This window comes from Phacochoerus africanus, chromosome 15 (genome assembly GCF_016906955.1).
Source record: "Phacochoerus africanus isolate WHEZ1 chromosome 15, ROS_Pafr_v1, whole genome shotgun sequence".
Lineage (NCBI taxonomy): Eukaryota > Metazoa > Chordata > Mammalia > Artiodactyla > Suidae > Phacochoerus > Phacochoerus africanus.
In genome coordinates this window covers 83,516,607-83,534,448 of record NC_062558.1, presented here as the reverse complement: position 1 = coordinate 83,534,448, position 17,842 = coordinate 83,516,607, and positions in this window count along the sequence as shown.

Sequence of the window (17,842 nt, the reverse complement as noted above, 5' to 3'; positions counted from 1 at the left end):
GGAAAGGCTGAAATATAGCATAGATATGAAATCATCCATGGACAATTATGCTACCAAAATCAGAAATCATGAGAGGAGGAAGATACAAATGCAGGACACTGGAGATGAACTTGCAATTAAGAGAACAACAACTTAAAACAATCTCGTGTATATATATATATATATATAGACCCTATATCAAAACTTCAGGGTAACTGCAAACCAAAAACCTACAATTGATACACAAACAAATAAGAAAAAGCAACTCAAATACAACACTAAAGATAGTCATCAAACCACAAGAGGAGAGAACAAAAGAAGAAGGGAAGAAAAAAAGAGCAACAAAAACAAATCCAAAGCAATTAATAAAATGGCAATAAGAATACACATATCAATGATTACCTTAAATGTAAATGGACTAAACGCCCCAACCAAAAGACACAGACTGGCTGAATGGATACAAAAATAACACCCATATATATGCTGTCTTCAAGAGACCAACTTCACTTCTAGGGACACGTACAAATTGAAAGTGAGAGGATGGAAGAAAATATTTCATGCAAACAGGGATCAAAAGAAAGCTGGAGTCTCAACACTCATATCAGAAAAAATAGACCTTAAAATGAAGAATATTTGAAGAGACAAGGAAGGAAACTACCTAATGATCAAAGGATCAATCCAAGAAGAAGATATAACAATTTTAAATATCCATGCACCCAACATAGGTTCACCACAATATATAAGGCAACTGCTAACAACCTTAAAAGGACAAATCAACAATAACACAATAATAGTGGGGGCCTTAACACCCCACTTACAGCAATAGACAGATCAACCAGACAGACAATCAATAAGGAAATACAGGCCCTGAATGAAGCATTAGACCAGATGGACTTGATTGATATTTATAGGACATTCCATTCAAAAGCAACAGAATACATATTCTTCTCAAGTGCACAAAGAAGATACTCTAAGATTGATGACACTCTGGGCTACAAATCAAGCCTCAGTAACTTTAAAAAAATTGAAATCATATCAAGCATCTTCTCTAACCACAACTCTATACAACTGGAAATCAACAACAAGAAAAAAACTGAAAAAAACACAAACACGTGGAGACTCAACAACATGCTACTAAACAACCAGTGGACCACTGAAGAAATCAAAGAGGAAATTAAAAAATACCTAGAAGCAAATGATAACAAAGATAAAACACTCCAAAACCTATGGTATACATCAAAAGCAGTTCTAAGAGGGAAGTTTATAGCAATGCAAGCGTACCTCAGGAAACCAGAAAAAGCTCAAATAACAACCTAACTTTATATCTGTAGCAGCTAGAGAGAGAAGAACAGACAAGACCTAAAGTTAGCAGTAGGAAAGAAATCATAAAGTTCAGAGCAGAAGTCAATGAAATAGAAACAAAGGAAACCATAACAAAAAAAAATCAATTAAACATAAAGCTAGTTCTTTTAAAAGATCAACAAAATTGATAAACCCTTAGCCAGATTTATCAAGAAAAAAAGAGAGAGGACTCAAATCAATAAAATTAGAAATGAAAAAGAAGTAACAACGGACATCACAGAAATACAAAGGATCATAACAGACTACCAGATGCAACTATACGCCAAAAAAAAAATGGAAAATCAAGAAGAAATGGACAAACTCTTAGAAAAGTACAATCTTACAAAACTAAACCAAGATGAAATAGAAAAGACGAACAGACCAATCACAAGTACTGAAATTGAAACTGTGATTTAAAAACTTCCAACAAACAAAAGTCCAGGGCCAGATGGCTTCACAGGAGAATTCTTTCAAACATTTAGAGAGGAGCTAACACCTCTCCTTATGAAACTATTTCAAAAATTGCAGAGGAAGGGACACTCCCAAACTCATTCTATGAGGCCACCATCACCCTGATACCTGTTCAAAACCAGACAAAGATATCACCAAAAAAAGAAAACTACAGGCCAATTTCACTGATGAACATTGATGCAAAAATACTCAACAAAATACTAGCAAACCGAATCCAACAATCCAGTAAAAGGATTGTACAACATGTTCAAGTGGGGTTTATCCCAGGGATGCAAGGATTCTTCAATATCTGCAAATCAATCAGTGTGATACACCATATTAACAAACTGAAGAATAAAAACCATATGATCCTCTCAATAGATGCAGAAAAAGCCTTTGACAAAATGCAACACCCATTTCTGATAAAAACCCTTCAGAAAGTGGGCATAGTGTGAACCTACCTCAACATAACAAAGGCCATATATGACAAATTCACAGCAAACATCATTCTCAATGGTGAAAAGCTGAAAGAATTCCCACTGAGATCAGGAGCAAGACAAGGATGTCCACTCTCACCACTACTATTCAACATAGTTTTGGAAGTCCTAGCCAGGGCAATCAGAGAAGTAAAATAAATAAAAGGAATCCAAATTGGAAAGGAAGAAGTAAAACTATCACTATTTGCAGATGGCATGATACTATACCTAGAGAATCCTAAAAACTCTACCAGAAAACTGTTAGAGCTCATCAATGAATTTGGCAATGTCACAGGATACAAAATTAATACACAGAAATCAACTGCATTTCTATATACTAACAATGAAAGATCAGAAAGAGAAATTAGAGAAGCAATCTTGTTTAACACTGCATCAAAAGGAAAAAATACTTAGGAATAAACCTACCTAAAGAGACAAAAGACCTCTACTCTGAAAACTATAAGATGCTGGATTCCCGTCGTGGCTCAGTGGTTAACAAATCCGACTAGGAACTGTAAGATTAAAAGTTCCATCCCTGGCCTTCCTCAGTGGGTGAAGGATCCAGAGTTGCTATGAGCCATGGTGTAGATCACAGATGTGGCTCAGACCTGGCACTGCTGTGGCTCTGGCGTAGGCCGGCTGCTACAACTCCAATTAGACCCCTAGCCTGGGAACCACCATATGCCATGGGTGTAGCCCTAGAAAAAGAGGGAAAAAAAAAACTATAAGATACTGATGAAAGAAATCACAGATGACACAAACATGCAAAGACATACCATGCTCTTGGATTGGAAGAGTTAATACTATCAAAATGACTATTCTACCCAAGGCAATCTACAGATTCAATGCAATCCCTATCAAATTACCAGGGACATTTTTCACAGAACTCGAACAAAAGATTTTAAAGTTTGTTTGGAAGCACAGAAGATCCAGAATAGCCAAAGACATCCTGAGAAAGAAAAACAGAGCTGGAGGAATCAGGCTCCTGGACTTCAGACTATACCACAAAGCAACAATCATCAAAACCATATGGTACTGGCACAAAGACAGAAATATAGACCAGTAGAACAGGATAGAAAGCCCAGAATTAAACCCATGTGCCTACAAACAACTAATCTATGACAAAGGAGGCAAGAATATACAATGCAGAAAAGACAGCCCCTTCAATAAGTGGTGCTGGGAAAACTGGACAGCCACATGTAAAAGAATGAAATGAGAACACTTCTTAACACCATACACAAAAATAAACTCAAAATGGATTAAAGACCTAGATATAAGGCCAGATACTATAAAACTCTTAGAGGAAAACATAGGCCAAACACTCTCCAACTTAAATGACAGCAATATCTTCTCTGATCCACCTCTTAGAATAGTGACAGTAAAAACAAAAATAAACAAATGGGACTTAATTAAACTTAAAAGTTTCTGCATATCAAAAGAAACCCTAAACAAAATGAAAAGACAACCCACAGAATGGGATAAAATCTTTGCAAATGAATGGACTGACAAGGGATTAATCTCCAAAATTTATAAACACCTCCTACAGCTCAATACCAAAAAAACAAAAAAAAAAACCATCACAAAATGGGCAGAAGATCTAAACAGACAATTCTCCAAAGAAGACATACAGATGGCCAAAAAACACATGAAAAGATGATCAACATCACTCATTATTAGAGAAATGCACATCAAAACCACTAAGAGGTACCACCTTACACCAGCCAGAATGGCCATCATCAAAAAGTCTACAAACAATAAGTACTGGAGAGGCTGTGGAGAAAAAAGAACCCTATTACACTGTTGGTGGGAATGTAAATTGGTGCAACCACTGTGGAAAACAGTATGGAAATTCCTCAGAAAGCTAAAAATAGATTTACCATTTGATCCATCAGTCCCATTCCTGGGCATCTATCCAGAGATAATCATGGCTCAAAAAGACACATGTACTCTGATGTTCAATGCAGCACTATTTTCACTAGCCAAGACATGGAAACAACCTAAATGTCCATTGACAGAGGAGCAGATCAAGAAGATGTGGTATATACACACAATGGAATATTACTCAGCCATTAAAAGAAACAAAATAATGGCATTTTAAGCAACATGGATGGACCTAGAAACTATCATGCTAAGTGAAGTCAGTCAGACAATGAGACACCAACATCAAATGCTATCACTGACATGTGGAATCTAACAAAAGGACACAATGAACTTCTTTGCAGAACAGATACTGACTCATACACCTTGAATAATTTATGGTTTCCAAATGAGACAGGTTGGGGGGTGGGGGGTTGCAGTGAGGGTTTGGGATGGAAATGCCTTAAAATTTGATTGTGATGATTGTTGTACACCTATAAATGTAACAAAATTCATTAAGTAATTTAAAAAAATCTTTACGTGTATGTAAAATGGTTTTCTTTTAAAAAGTGGGTAAAAATAGCATAAGCAAATGGTAAAACTTTAAATGTAAACATAAAACACAATGTTTCATGTCAGTGTAAATGAACTCTTCCACTTTAACCAGTATCCTAAGTCTTTCTCCAAAGAAGCAACCACAACAAAAAGTTTTTTGAATAGTCCACCAGAAAATGTACGTGTGTTCGTAAGTTGCCATGTATATGCAGATTTCATCTGAAAATTTACAGCATACTTTGCCTATAGAATTTTTTAACTTAATATTTTATAGATATTATCAAGTCAGTTGCCAAAAAGGGAACAGTGTTTAACACTTCCAACAGTAGCATATAGGGATCCATTCCATGCAGCACTATTCATTTTAAAATATTTTTAGATTTATGTTTGATAAGTCAAATAAAGTCATATTAATAATTAGAGTTAGAATCATCCCATAGGTTTATAAGTCATTCATATTTTTTATATTTACCAAATTTTTTTATGTTGAGTTATTGGTGTTTGGGGTTTCTTTTTGGCCACATCTCTGGCATTTGAAGTTCCTAGGCCAGGGGATCAAGCCTGCACCACAGCATCAACCCAAGCCACCGCAGTGACAACACCAGATCCTCAACCAGCTGTGCCACAAGGGAAATCTGAGTTGTTGGTGTTTTGTTTATTAAGACTGCATGTTCATGGAGAATAGACTTGTGGTTGCCAAGAGGGAGGGGGAGGGAGGGGGAGGGACTGGGAATTTGGGATAAATAGATGCAAACTATTGCCTTTGGAATGGATAAGCAATGGGATCCCACTATACGGCACTGGGCACTATGTCTGGTCACTTGTGATCGAGCATGATAGTGTGAGAAAAAAAATGTATACATGTATGTGTGATTGGGTCACCTTGCTGTGCAATAGAAAATTGATAGAACACTGTAAATTAGCTATAATGGAAAAAATAAAAATCATTATTTAAAAAAAGGCTGTATTTCATAACATTAAAATAATTAGGAGTTCTTGCTGTGGCACACAGAATTGGCGGTGTCTTGGGAGTACTGGGACACAGGTTCGATCCTCCTTCAGGCACAGAGAGTTAAGGATCCAGCATTGCCATAGCTGCGGCTTAGGTCACAACTGTGGCTCAGATCTGATCCCTGGCCTGGGGACTCTATGTGCCTCGGGTCCAACAAAAATGAAATAAATAAATAATAGATAAATAATGCCTGCCATAATATATCATATTCTTCAAAGGTTGTTCAGCCTTAATTACATGGTTTGTTAAATATTTGACACTAATAAATTGTATATTTTCAACTGTATAACTATATCAACTTTTCCTGTGTGCTTTGTGCATTTTGTGTCTTGATAACCTACACACTGACAATCCTAAAACATCCAGTTTATCTCCAACAAGAACTCTCTTGAGGTCTGAGCAAAATAATTAAAATTGAACTTTTTAACATATATAAATATGCAACCAAAGCACTAATCTACTTTTTCTGAATTGTTTTTCTCCTGCGTTATCTCTTTCCCATTCAATGTCACCCCACTAAGTCATCACCCAAGCTAGAAATAAAGAATAATTCTAGAATCACATTCAACCTGCCTACACACAGGCAGAAGCAAGGCACACAGGAACACATGCACCCTTACAGGGCTAACAGTCATTCAGTGCACACAAATATAGCTTAACTGATTGCTGAAATACTGAAATACCATCTACTAATTAGTAAATACCCACAGTCTTGAGTCCCCCAGAGTTCTACACTGCTCTAGCTAACCCAACCTCTCCTCCAGGTCCCCCAGCACCTCACCCACATCAGCAACTACTGTAATAACATGTATAGAGTAAGGGGAGACTAGTACTCACCCCAGGGCATCGGTTCTGACTGACTGGTCTCTATGCATACCAGATGCTACAAGTTTCCATGATCACTGCTACGTAATTCAAACACACGCATGGGGAAGCCTGCCTCAGCTAAGGGAACATGAACAGACGTGATGCATCTCACAGGCAAGCAGTGGCTTTCAGGGAAATCATGAAATTCTGCTCACTTTCACAATTCTATCCTTTCTTACTTCTGTGGAGGGGAGGTGGAGGAAGAGATGTGGAGAAGAATACAGCTGAAATGAATCTGAGACTAAGGAAGGTTGAACTTAGCATACACTTGGAAGAGGACAGTAGAAACTGATGATCACATCTCCTCTGCATTCTGATGGAAGTTGACAAAGAACAGCTACTTCAAAGAAGGGTGGCTTCATTCACCACGCCCTCCTTTATTCATAATGGTCCAGAAAAATGAAAATGTGTGTAATTCCTCCCACATTTCATATTATTGTGTCATGCCTCTGCCATTACTTATGTGGTATTTCAGGCCTTGAATGTTCTCTTTTCTCTTTCCTCAGGTATGATTGAGAAAAATTTCCCCAACTTCTATTCTAGGATAAATGCTCCCCTTCTCTTTTCTCCATATGCCTTGCACATATCTCTATTATTATATTGACACATCTTAGTGTATGTGTGTCTTTTCTTACACACTGTTTAGTTGATGTTATAGATTGAATTTTATTCGTCTTTGTATTGCTAGTATATATCATGTAAATTCCAAAATATTAGAGAACCAAATAATGAATTAGCAAATGACTGAATCAATGGATGGGTGACTGACTTGACATCACCATTACAATATAACATTTCAATTTCTGATTTATGTACCATCTTTCTTTCTATTCTCTAAGCTCCTAGATTGCTGGGATCATGTCTTTTACAACAGTGCCTAAATCAGTGACTCAGAATAATAGATAATTAAATGTTTACTTGAAGACTGGATGAATGAATGCTGGGAAAATTAAATGCTAAAAGAAGAAGTGACAAAGGAGTTCACAACCAAAAACAAGGCTTCAAATAGTAAATTATACATTTTGGGTATTTCTTAGTGCTTTTTTACTTTCTTTATAAATCCCTTTACAATTTTCTTTTTCTTACTTAATGACTAGAGGAATAAAGACATTATTCCTGTTGTGGGTTAGTTATTTAGCATATATAAAGCAAGAAAATAGAATTTAGTCACCTATTAAAATGTATTGAAGCTTGTGGGTAGGTTTCTTAAACAAATAATTAGAATGCAAGGTAAATCTTACACCATGCTATTTTATTTTGTGAAATGTTTTAAATTTATCAACATTTTAAAGCAAAACCCTCTATTGCTAAGATTTAGTTTCAAGCAAAGAGATTTACATGTTTTTGAATCATTTTAAAAAACAAGTTTCTATTTCAAGTAGTTTAGGAAATGGTAGGGCAAATAGTATAACCCAAGATTCATTCATTTCAGGCCATGAAATAAATACAGACCAAAGAAAGACCTTAATGCTTAAGAGGGGAAACATGGTGCCAAATGGGAGCAGACAAGATGTTCTGCTATTGTAAAGATACTAGACAGAGATGAAAATATGCATGTAAAGTCCAGGTTGAGATCTGGAGGGAATGTGCTTACTGTCCCTTTGAAAACAGTCCTGATTGAGAAAAGGCATTTCCTAAAAGAGATATGGCAGAGGGGCCTTATCATCATTCTTCACAGTTAATAGATTCTGATGTAAGAATAGTGTGTATCAAAAGAATGTATATTATACATATGTGTGTGACTGGGTCACTTTGCTGTACAGTAGAAAATTAACAGAATACTGTAAACCAACTGTAATGGAAAAAATAAAAATCATTATTCAAAAAAAGAATAGTATATATCTAGCATTTGAAACAACACTGGCTAGTAAATTAAGGATCAGTGCCTATATAAACATGAAGAAAATTAATGTGACATATTCCTGAAACAAACTCTTTGCAAGATTTTTTTAATTTTATCATTCTTATTTTTATGAGGCATTTATTAAAGGAGATGATTCACTGTTACAGTAAAATATTTATGTTTCTCAGGTAAATGTATAGCTATGACTATACAATTTCCAACAGCTAGTGAAATTAAATTCCTTCACTGTTACAGAAACTTAGGGAAAACTGTTACTTTACAGCAGTAGAAAAATCCCAAGGCTATAACTGCCCCAAATAGAGTTATTTTTTAAAGCAACCTGAGTTAACCAAAAAAATCATCTTTAAGAAGAGCCAAGGTGGTAAGCAGATAAACAGAGTTGTATCAAACCATAAAACTGTTCAGTTTATAAAAAGCTTACAGGAGTTCCCACTGGGAATGGGATCAGCAGCATCTCTGGAGCGTTGGGAAGCAGGTTTGTTCCCCTGCCTGACACAGTGGGTTAAGGATCTGGCATTGCCACAGCTGCGGCTTAGGTTGCAACTGCAGTTTGGATCCAATCCCTGGCCCAAGAATTCCACGTGCCATGGGGCAGCCAAACAACAACAACAAAAAAAAAAACTTACAGATTTATGAAAACAGTGGCCATGTCTATCTTAGTTACCAAGTAACCTCAACTCTTAGCATAATACTTGGAATACAGTAAGAATTCAATAGACATCTGTTAGTTGAATAAATGAATAGACATATAAATCACTATATAAGAATGAAAATGAAAAAAATGCCTATAAAGATTGGTTACTGGAAGGAGTTCTCTTGTGGCACCGTGGGTTAAAGATCTGGCATTGTCCATTGTCACTGCAGTGGCTTGAGTTGCTCCTGTTGTGTGGATTCAATCCCTGGCCCAGGAATTTCCACATGCTGTTGGTGGGTATGACCAAAAACAAAACAAAATAAAAAGATTGATTACTGGAAGATGAGGAAACAGAAAAATGTCAGTGCTGAAAGACTGGTTCACTACTGAGGTCATGAGAGATGACAAATCCTAGAGGTTTCCTTTTAGATCAGGGACAATTTATGTTGCTGGGTTGACCAATCCCATTTAGGGGAGCTCTGCAAGAAAATGAAAATACAGTGGACATTCTGTATCTGTGAATTTTGCATCTGCAGATACTGAGGGCCGACTATATTCATTACACTACACCACTTTATGTAAGAGACTCAAGCCTCCATGGTTTTTGGTACAGTGGGGGCTCTAGTAACCAATCTCCCTCCCTAACTGTAGATATCAAGGGACAACTGTATTTCTAACTAATGAAGAATTACTGAATAAAATCATAGAATACAAAAACAATATATCTATTTTTACTCATATTTTTTAACATTTTAGATTTAGCTTTTATATTTTGCTATGGTTTTCAAAGTGAATCTGTCAGACACTGTATCTCAGCAAACCTATGTTTCCTTATCAGTGTATTTAATTAATGACTACTATCAACCTAAAAAATATATGCAAATTAGAAGCAGTTCTAAAGTTAGCAGTAAGATATTTAAATAGATGCTATGGATACAAATACAAAAATGCTTCTAATAATCCTTCCTTCTTGTAATGGAGGAGCAAAGTATGTTTTACCAGGATGCTTTTAGTATAACCTTTATTTCTCTTTACAAAGAATATATATTCATTATGAAAAACTGGGAAAGGTAAAACAAAAGATGATGATAATGGAATGGAATGCTGCATCACATCCTCTTGAACTCTGATTTAGTCATAGCTGCCATTGACAGCTCTACTCAAGCTCAGCCTCATCCTGTGTTGTCAGCATCATCCCTCAAGTACCCCAGGTGTGTGTGTGTTTGGTGTTTTTTTTTAAATTTTGTCCCCAGAACATCTTCAGCATTGCAGCAAAACACTGAGACCTTCTGTAATCAGGACCTAGAAGCACAGAGAGTCAACCCTCAACTAAAGAAAGTCAGGAGGGAATGGATAAATGTTCCAGCCTTCAGCCCTTCTAAAAAAAATTATGAATACTTTTCAGGAGGTTGCAGTGTAACAGAGCATCTGTTGCCCACTGTGATATCTTTTTTTCCACCTTTTCTATCTCACTCTTCCCTCACTTCAGTTCCTGATTTTGCCTCCCAAAACACTACCTGATTGCTGCCTTTTTCTTCAGGCTTTACTTTCAGGAGAACCTAAACTAATACACATAATAACAAAAATATACAGCTGTGCATATAATATCTAGAGATAACCTTAACATTTTGGTGGTCATTCCTGCAAGGCAGCTTATTTTTAAAAGTATACAATAAATAAAATACTGTATTTGAAAACATAATTCAATGCTGTATAGCATGGAGAACTCTACCCAATATTCTGTGATAATCTACATGGGAAAAGAATCTGGAAGAGAATGGATGTGTGTACATACAACTGAATCACTTTTTGTATGGCAGAAATTATCATGGCGTTGTAAATCAAATATACTTCAATAAAATTAAAAAAAATTTAAACATTGTCAAATTATGCACAGAAAATGATAATGATCCCCTTCCCTGTGTCTACCAACAAATCCAACTCTCCTCCTTCCACAGCAGTGAGTCCTGTTCGATCAAAATTCTTCTTGTCATTTTTCTATGTACTTTTACACTTACAAGTGTATATACTTCAACTTTATTGGTTAATATTAAGCATTTAGAACTACATATCTTTCTGTATAACTTTGAACACTTTTCCAAAGATACATAGTTAGCATTTTTGTTATTTTCTAAAGAGCATGTTTGATTAATTATCTCTTTGACTCCTGACATTTCTTCAATTTCTTCAGGAATGCAGATCAACAAATCAATCGCTAATGGATGACATACAATTTTAAATTTTTGAAATATTAAGTTGATACAGTGTAAAGGTTTAAGTTCCATAACTTGAAATTTCAATGATACGATGTGTTTCAAGGGTTCAGGATCTATATCAGTCAGCAAATGCTATGTAATACACTGTCCCAAAGCAGTGACTGAGACCAACAGTCATCTCAAACATCTGTGAGTCAGCTGGGGATCAGCTGATCTAGACTGAGATCAGTGGACAGCTTTGCTTCTCACTGTACTTTAGCAGGTAGTTGGGGTATCCTTACTACAGTGACAGAAGAGAATAAAGTGACTCTAGAATTCAGAGAAAGAATTCCACAGGTTTTATAAGATTGATTATAGAGGCAAAGAGTGATCTGCGCTTTGATGGAGGGGTAGAATTGGGAGATATACAGGGTATTCCATACATTAAATTACCACAGATGTGAGAAGGCCAAAGACTGGCTTTGGAGAGCGTTGAGTTTGATCTATACTGAGATACAGCCAGAGGGAAATTCAAAAGGTCATTATGACAGGTGCTATCACTTTTAGTTGGTACATCTGCCAAACAGATCCTTTCCGAATCCTCTGGGCACCAGAACCCAGGTGTTGCCACATTGAGCAAATACCATCTAAAGAGCTCACCTGTAACTTTTCTTTAATACCAAGTGATTGGCTGCTTATTTTCCATTAAAGGGGGCTGACCAATTACTCTCATAGTAAGATAGTCTCAAGACACAACCAAAATAGTCTCAAGACACAACAGAAATAGTGAAAATACTTGGGATGTATCTTAATCAAGAAATGGTTCACATTCTAAAGAAGAGAAATTATTTTTCAGGATATTCCTTGAAAAGAAAAAAAGAGCCCCTGGGATTGTAGAATTAAGCTTCCGCTTACACTATGACATGTATAATGTCAATCAAGATGATGTCAGTCACAATTCCCCATTCCAATTAGAATACTCCATCCCTCTCACCAACAGTTTAGTTTGAGGGGTAATTTCTGGACCTAAGTCCAGCCAATTACAATCCTTCCCAGAACTTTTCTTCCAGAATTCCAGAGCAATACACTTCCTCTCTCATTAGGAGTTCATGATATTCTAAGCTTATAAGTTTAAGCCTACTGTCAGACCCCCAACTCAACCCCAGAAAGCTTCTTTGCAATAGCAAAACGTGAGTTCAACATAAAAAGATAAGCAGAGATAAAAGATGGAGGGAGAGAAGAAAAGAATCCTTTCATCTTCCCTTTGAGATCCCAGATACTGAATTTTATTTCTTTAATTCTATTAATGTTGCCAGAGCTGCTCCAGATTTTTGCTCAATACCTGTCAACCCCCCACCTTTAGCAGGAGTGTCCTTGCTCACAATCCTCCAACACCCCTTTAGTAAAAGTTAACATAAATTAAGTTAAAGGGTCCAGAGATAAGAAAGGAAACTACAAATAAAAAGACAGAGGAGTTCAAGATGGCATCAATCTGACCTCCAAAATACCCTGGATCTCATTATACATTTATTTTACTGTATAAGCATATAAAATGACACACCTACTGGTGTATAGACAGTAGGAACAATAAAGGATAAAAAGAGGGTGGCACCCTACTCCCTGGAAAAAGCACTGCCCCTTCCCCAGTGGATTAAAGCTTGTGTCTGCCCATCGTAAGCCTCACTCCTCCCTTTGTCTTTACTCTTTAAAATTAAATCCCTCTTGGGAGTTTCGTGGTGGTCTAGTGGTTAGAATTTGGCGATTTCACCACTGCAGCCTGGGTTCAATCCCTAAAAGAAAAATCCCTCTGAAAAGCTGATCTGTGAATTTACTTCCCGCTTCTCCATTCTTTGGCCACGGCATAAAGCTTGTGCTCTGCTGATTTCAGCCTCTGTTTCCTCATTGGCTGCTTGAACTCAAACAGAAAAGACTCACGCAGCCTCAGCTGGACTAGGGGCCAAGCAGGGTCCATAGGACTTATTTCAGAAATCTTGGCTATCCCAATTGCTTTCCGTATCCTGCGGTCCAGAAGATCCCGGGATAGGTTTGACTGTAAGACCGAACGTTGTCTTTAGATCTTAGAGACCGAAACAAGTAGCAGGAACCAGAGAAGCCGGAGCCCTTGAGAGCGGCCAAGATGGTGGAGCCTGAGCTCTGGGCCTCTCATGGGCTCACCAGAATCACAACTATCTGCACAACCACCGTCGTGGAAAAGGACCAGAACTCCCAGGAAAGATTTTCTATAACTAAAGACATAAAAGAATCACAGCGAGACAGGTAGGAGGGGCGAACTCGCGTTTATAATCCAATCTGGTATTCTTGGGTGGGCGACGCACAAACGAGAATAATTATATGGCAGAAGTTCTCCCACAGGAGTGAGAGTTCTGAGCCCCATGTCAGGCTCCCCAACCTGGGGGTCCTGCATTAGCAAGACGGGTCCCTGGGGCGTTTGGCTTTTTGAAGGCCAGCGAGGCTTAATTTCGGGAACCTCACAGGACCTGAAGGAACCGGGGAAATAGAGACTTCACTCTTAAAGGACCCACACAAAACCTCACGCGTACCTGGCCCTGAGCCAAAGCAGCAATATGATAGAAGCCTGGACCAGACCTACCTGCTGGTCTAGGAGAGTTTACCTGAGGGGCCGGTGGAGGAGCAACACTCGCGGCCGCCATATTGGGAGCTTTTTCTATGTGCGGAGGCAGATGCACCACTATTGTGGTCATTAGCGCCAAGACCGGACTCCAGGCAACAGCCTGCAGGTGCCAGTACTGGAAAACTTCAGGCCAGACAACTGACTGGGCAGGGACACAGCACCACCCTTAAGCAGACAAGCTGCCTAAAGCCTTCCGGAGCCCACAGCTGCCTCTAGACACGCCCATACACACATGGCTCCTCCCACAAGTGGGCAGGCTCCTGCCCTCCTGAAGAAGGCACTATCCTCTAGCCAGTTTCAGTCACCAGGGGCCCCACACCAGATGCAAGGAAACTGCAATCCCCCAGCCTGCAAACCCAGCCTGCCCATACAGCAGGCCAGACCCTCCCCTGGGACCAGCTGAACTCTGGCCCTGCCCACTAGCAGCCAAAACAAGCTACTGGAAACCCCAGGCCCCATACCCAACTATCAGGAACCACCCCCCACCACAACCACTAGCAATCTCATACCAACTCTGAGATCCCTGAACCATGTAGCCAGACACCAGGACCTGATTCTGCCCACCCATAGTCTGGCATTACTCCTAGGACCTGGCTTCACCCCCCAGACAGGGAGCAATGAGTCTGCAGGACCCTGACTCTGCCCATCAGTGAGCTAGCACTAGCCCGGAGGCCTCCTAGGGTTCTGCAGTCAGCCAGCTCCTGACCCACCTGCGTGCCGGTAGTCAGCAGTGTTCGCACAAGGCAGGGTCTGGCAACAAACTGGGCTGGGGGCCAATCATGCCTACCACATCACCCACATAGCCCACAACAGAAGGACCCATGAAGCCCTCTTAAGGGGAACCCCTAGAGCATATAGCTCGGCTGACAAGAGGGAAGTGCGCTGCTGGGATGCATAGGACCCCTCCTAAGGAGGGTCACTTCTCCAAGGTCAAATGTAACTAACGGACCTCATACATTAAAATACAAATAACAGCTTAGACAAAATGAGGCAACAGAGGAACACGTTCCTGATGAAGGAACAAGAGAAAACTCCAGGAAAAAAAAAAGGTGAAGTGGAGATAGGCAATCTACCCAAGGAAGGGTTCTGAGTAATGATCATAAAGATGATCAGAGATTCAAGAGGAGAATGGATGCACAGAAAAGTCAGAATTTTTAAACAAAAAGTTAGAAAATTTAAAAAACAACAAGTAGCAGTGACCACCAGTGTTTTGTGATCTGTACAGCAATCTTGGCTTATCCAGACTTAGGCCAACATGCCCAAAATAAGACTCATGACTATTACACATCCAGAGGGAGCCATCCCATCATAGAAGATCTTCAATTCTTTAAAATATATCAAAGGCCCTAGAATCTTGAAAATAATCTTGATAATGAATAAAATGAGAGGACTCACTCTAGTTTGAATACTTACTATTCAGCTATAGTAAATGAGATAGGGTGGTATTGGTAAAGGGGTAGATCAATGAAACAGAAGAGAAAATTCAGAAATAGTGTAACACAAATATTCCCAAATAATTTTTATAAAAGTGCAAAATTCAGTAGACAGAGGATATGATCTTTTTATTCTGGAACATTCATAAGCAAAATGAATAAGCAGAAACTTAAATATAGTACGTAAAACTATAAATTTAAAAGAAGGAGGCAAAGTTCTTAGTCTTGACACCAGAATTATGATCATTAATAGGAAAAATGGATAAGTTGAACCTCATCCAAATAAAAAAATTATCACTATGCTAAAGACCCTATTAAAAGGATGGAAAGATAAGCTACAGAATAGGAGAAAACATTCGCAAGCCATGTATCTGGCAAAAGTCTAGTACTAGAAAATGTAAAGACTTCTTAAAACTCTGTAGAAAAAGAAACAATCCATTTAGAAAATGGGCAAAAGAGACACACAAATATTTCAACAAAGAGGATACAAAGATGACAAATAATCAGATGGCAAGATATTCAAGATCATTAATCATCAGAGAAATGCAATATGTGATGACACAATGCTGGCAAGTATATGGAGAAACTTTAACACTAATACATGGCTGATTGGCATGTAAATTAGTCTGCTGTCTCTTATAAGACTAAGCATACAACTCCATACAACCCAGCATTTGAAGACATGGAAACCTGAAGACACACTCATACATTGCTGATAGGAATGCAAAATAGTTCAGACACTCAGAAGAAAGTTTGGCAATTTTTTAAAAAAGAAAATATGTAACTATTATATGATCTAGTAATTTACCTCTTGGTCATATATCCCAGGGAAGTAAAAACTTATGTTTACATAAAAACTTTTATGAATATTCATAAAAGCTTTATTTTGTAATAGTGAAAAACTGTAAACAACCCAGATGTCTCTCAATGGGTGGGTGATTAAACAAACTGTAGTATAGCCACAGAATGTAATACTAGTCAGCAATAAAAGAGAACAAACTATACAATTCAAACAACTTGGATGAATCTCTGGAGAATTATGCTGAGTTGGAAAAAAAAGTGAATTCCCAAACAGGTGTATTTTATGAAATAATAACATTTTCTAAATGCAGAAAAGATTAGTGGCTGCCAGGAGTCAGGAATGGAAGTGGAGAAGACGGGAAGAGGAAAGTGGGTGTGGTTATCAAAGAACAACAAGAGTAATCTTGTGGTGGTGGAAATATTCTGTATCCTGATTGTGCTGGTATAGACAACAAATGAACACTTGTGATGAAATTGTGTGGAACTAAATGCACACACACACACAAAGAAGTACAAGTAAATTTCAGAAAATCTGAATAAGATTGATGGATTGTATCTTGTCAACATGAACCTAAAATTATCTGAAAATAAAAAGTTTACTTTTAGAAATGGATTCTCCCCTTATTTCTCCCTAAAGCTAACTGCAGTACTTGCTCTCTCACTTGGCTATTATCATTAGGCTGTCTGCAGGGCCACACAATAACAAGAACCAACAGCCTCAAATATTTCAGATAGACTTAGAAAGGAGTAGACTTTGTTTTCTTCACTTATTCTGTGTTGTGTGTGTCAAGCAGCCAAAGCACTGAATTGAAATTATTTCCAAGGAAATTGAGTGTATCCAGTCGGAGGATGAGACTTCATCTACCCAAATGAATCTTCTGTTTGATAGCCTTTCATTTTCAACTGATGCTGATGACAATGGATCAAAGTAGGAGATAAACAGAGGCTCCCTTTAAGTGAGACCTTCAAGAGATCCAGGGACCTAGGAAGGGGAATATAAGAAGAGACAAAATACTGGTCAATTTGTGCTAAAGTATCAATTATACATCCCAGCCACAGAGGCCAACATTCAGAAGTTACACCTTTACAGTATGCTGCTCATGCAGCCACCTGCATTCACTCCATATGTTCATATGGACCCTATGTCAACAAGGGCATCTAAGGTATCACTACCTGTGGCAACTGCATTCCTGCTAGAAGCCTTTTAGAAATCATACCCTGAGTATAAGAATGTCCTACTAGTAGTACTAATATATTCTGCCTCATCATTTTCATACAGAAACTCCATTATTTTGGTGATTATAGATGCATTTACGCAGGTGAACCTGACTTAGCTGTGTTTACCCAAATGAATCTTTGCCTCCAACCATAGCAATTCCTGTCAACCTATTTGACAAACAACATTTTTCTAAATGCTTGCTGGAGTTAAGATCAAGGGACAATCTTATATTTACAAATTGCCCTGACCAGTGATTATGAGTGTGACAAGATTCAAATTTATTATGAGCTTCTCCCGCCTGTCTCCCACTGACTTTTCTCTGGTCAAAATTACTCAATGAGTTCTTTTTTTCCCTAGGGAATAATCAGAATAAGGATGTACCTTAACTTCTCTCAGAAATGTTGGGCAAGTTTAACAGACATCTAGATTAACTTTCTTTTCCAATTAAGTTATTCTCTGTGAAAGTGCTTTAAAACTGTTTATAACATGGCCTAGGTAGGATAGTG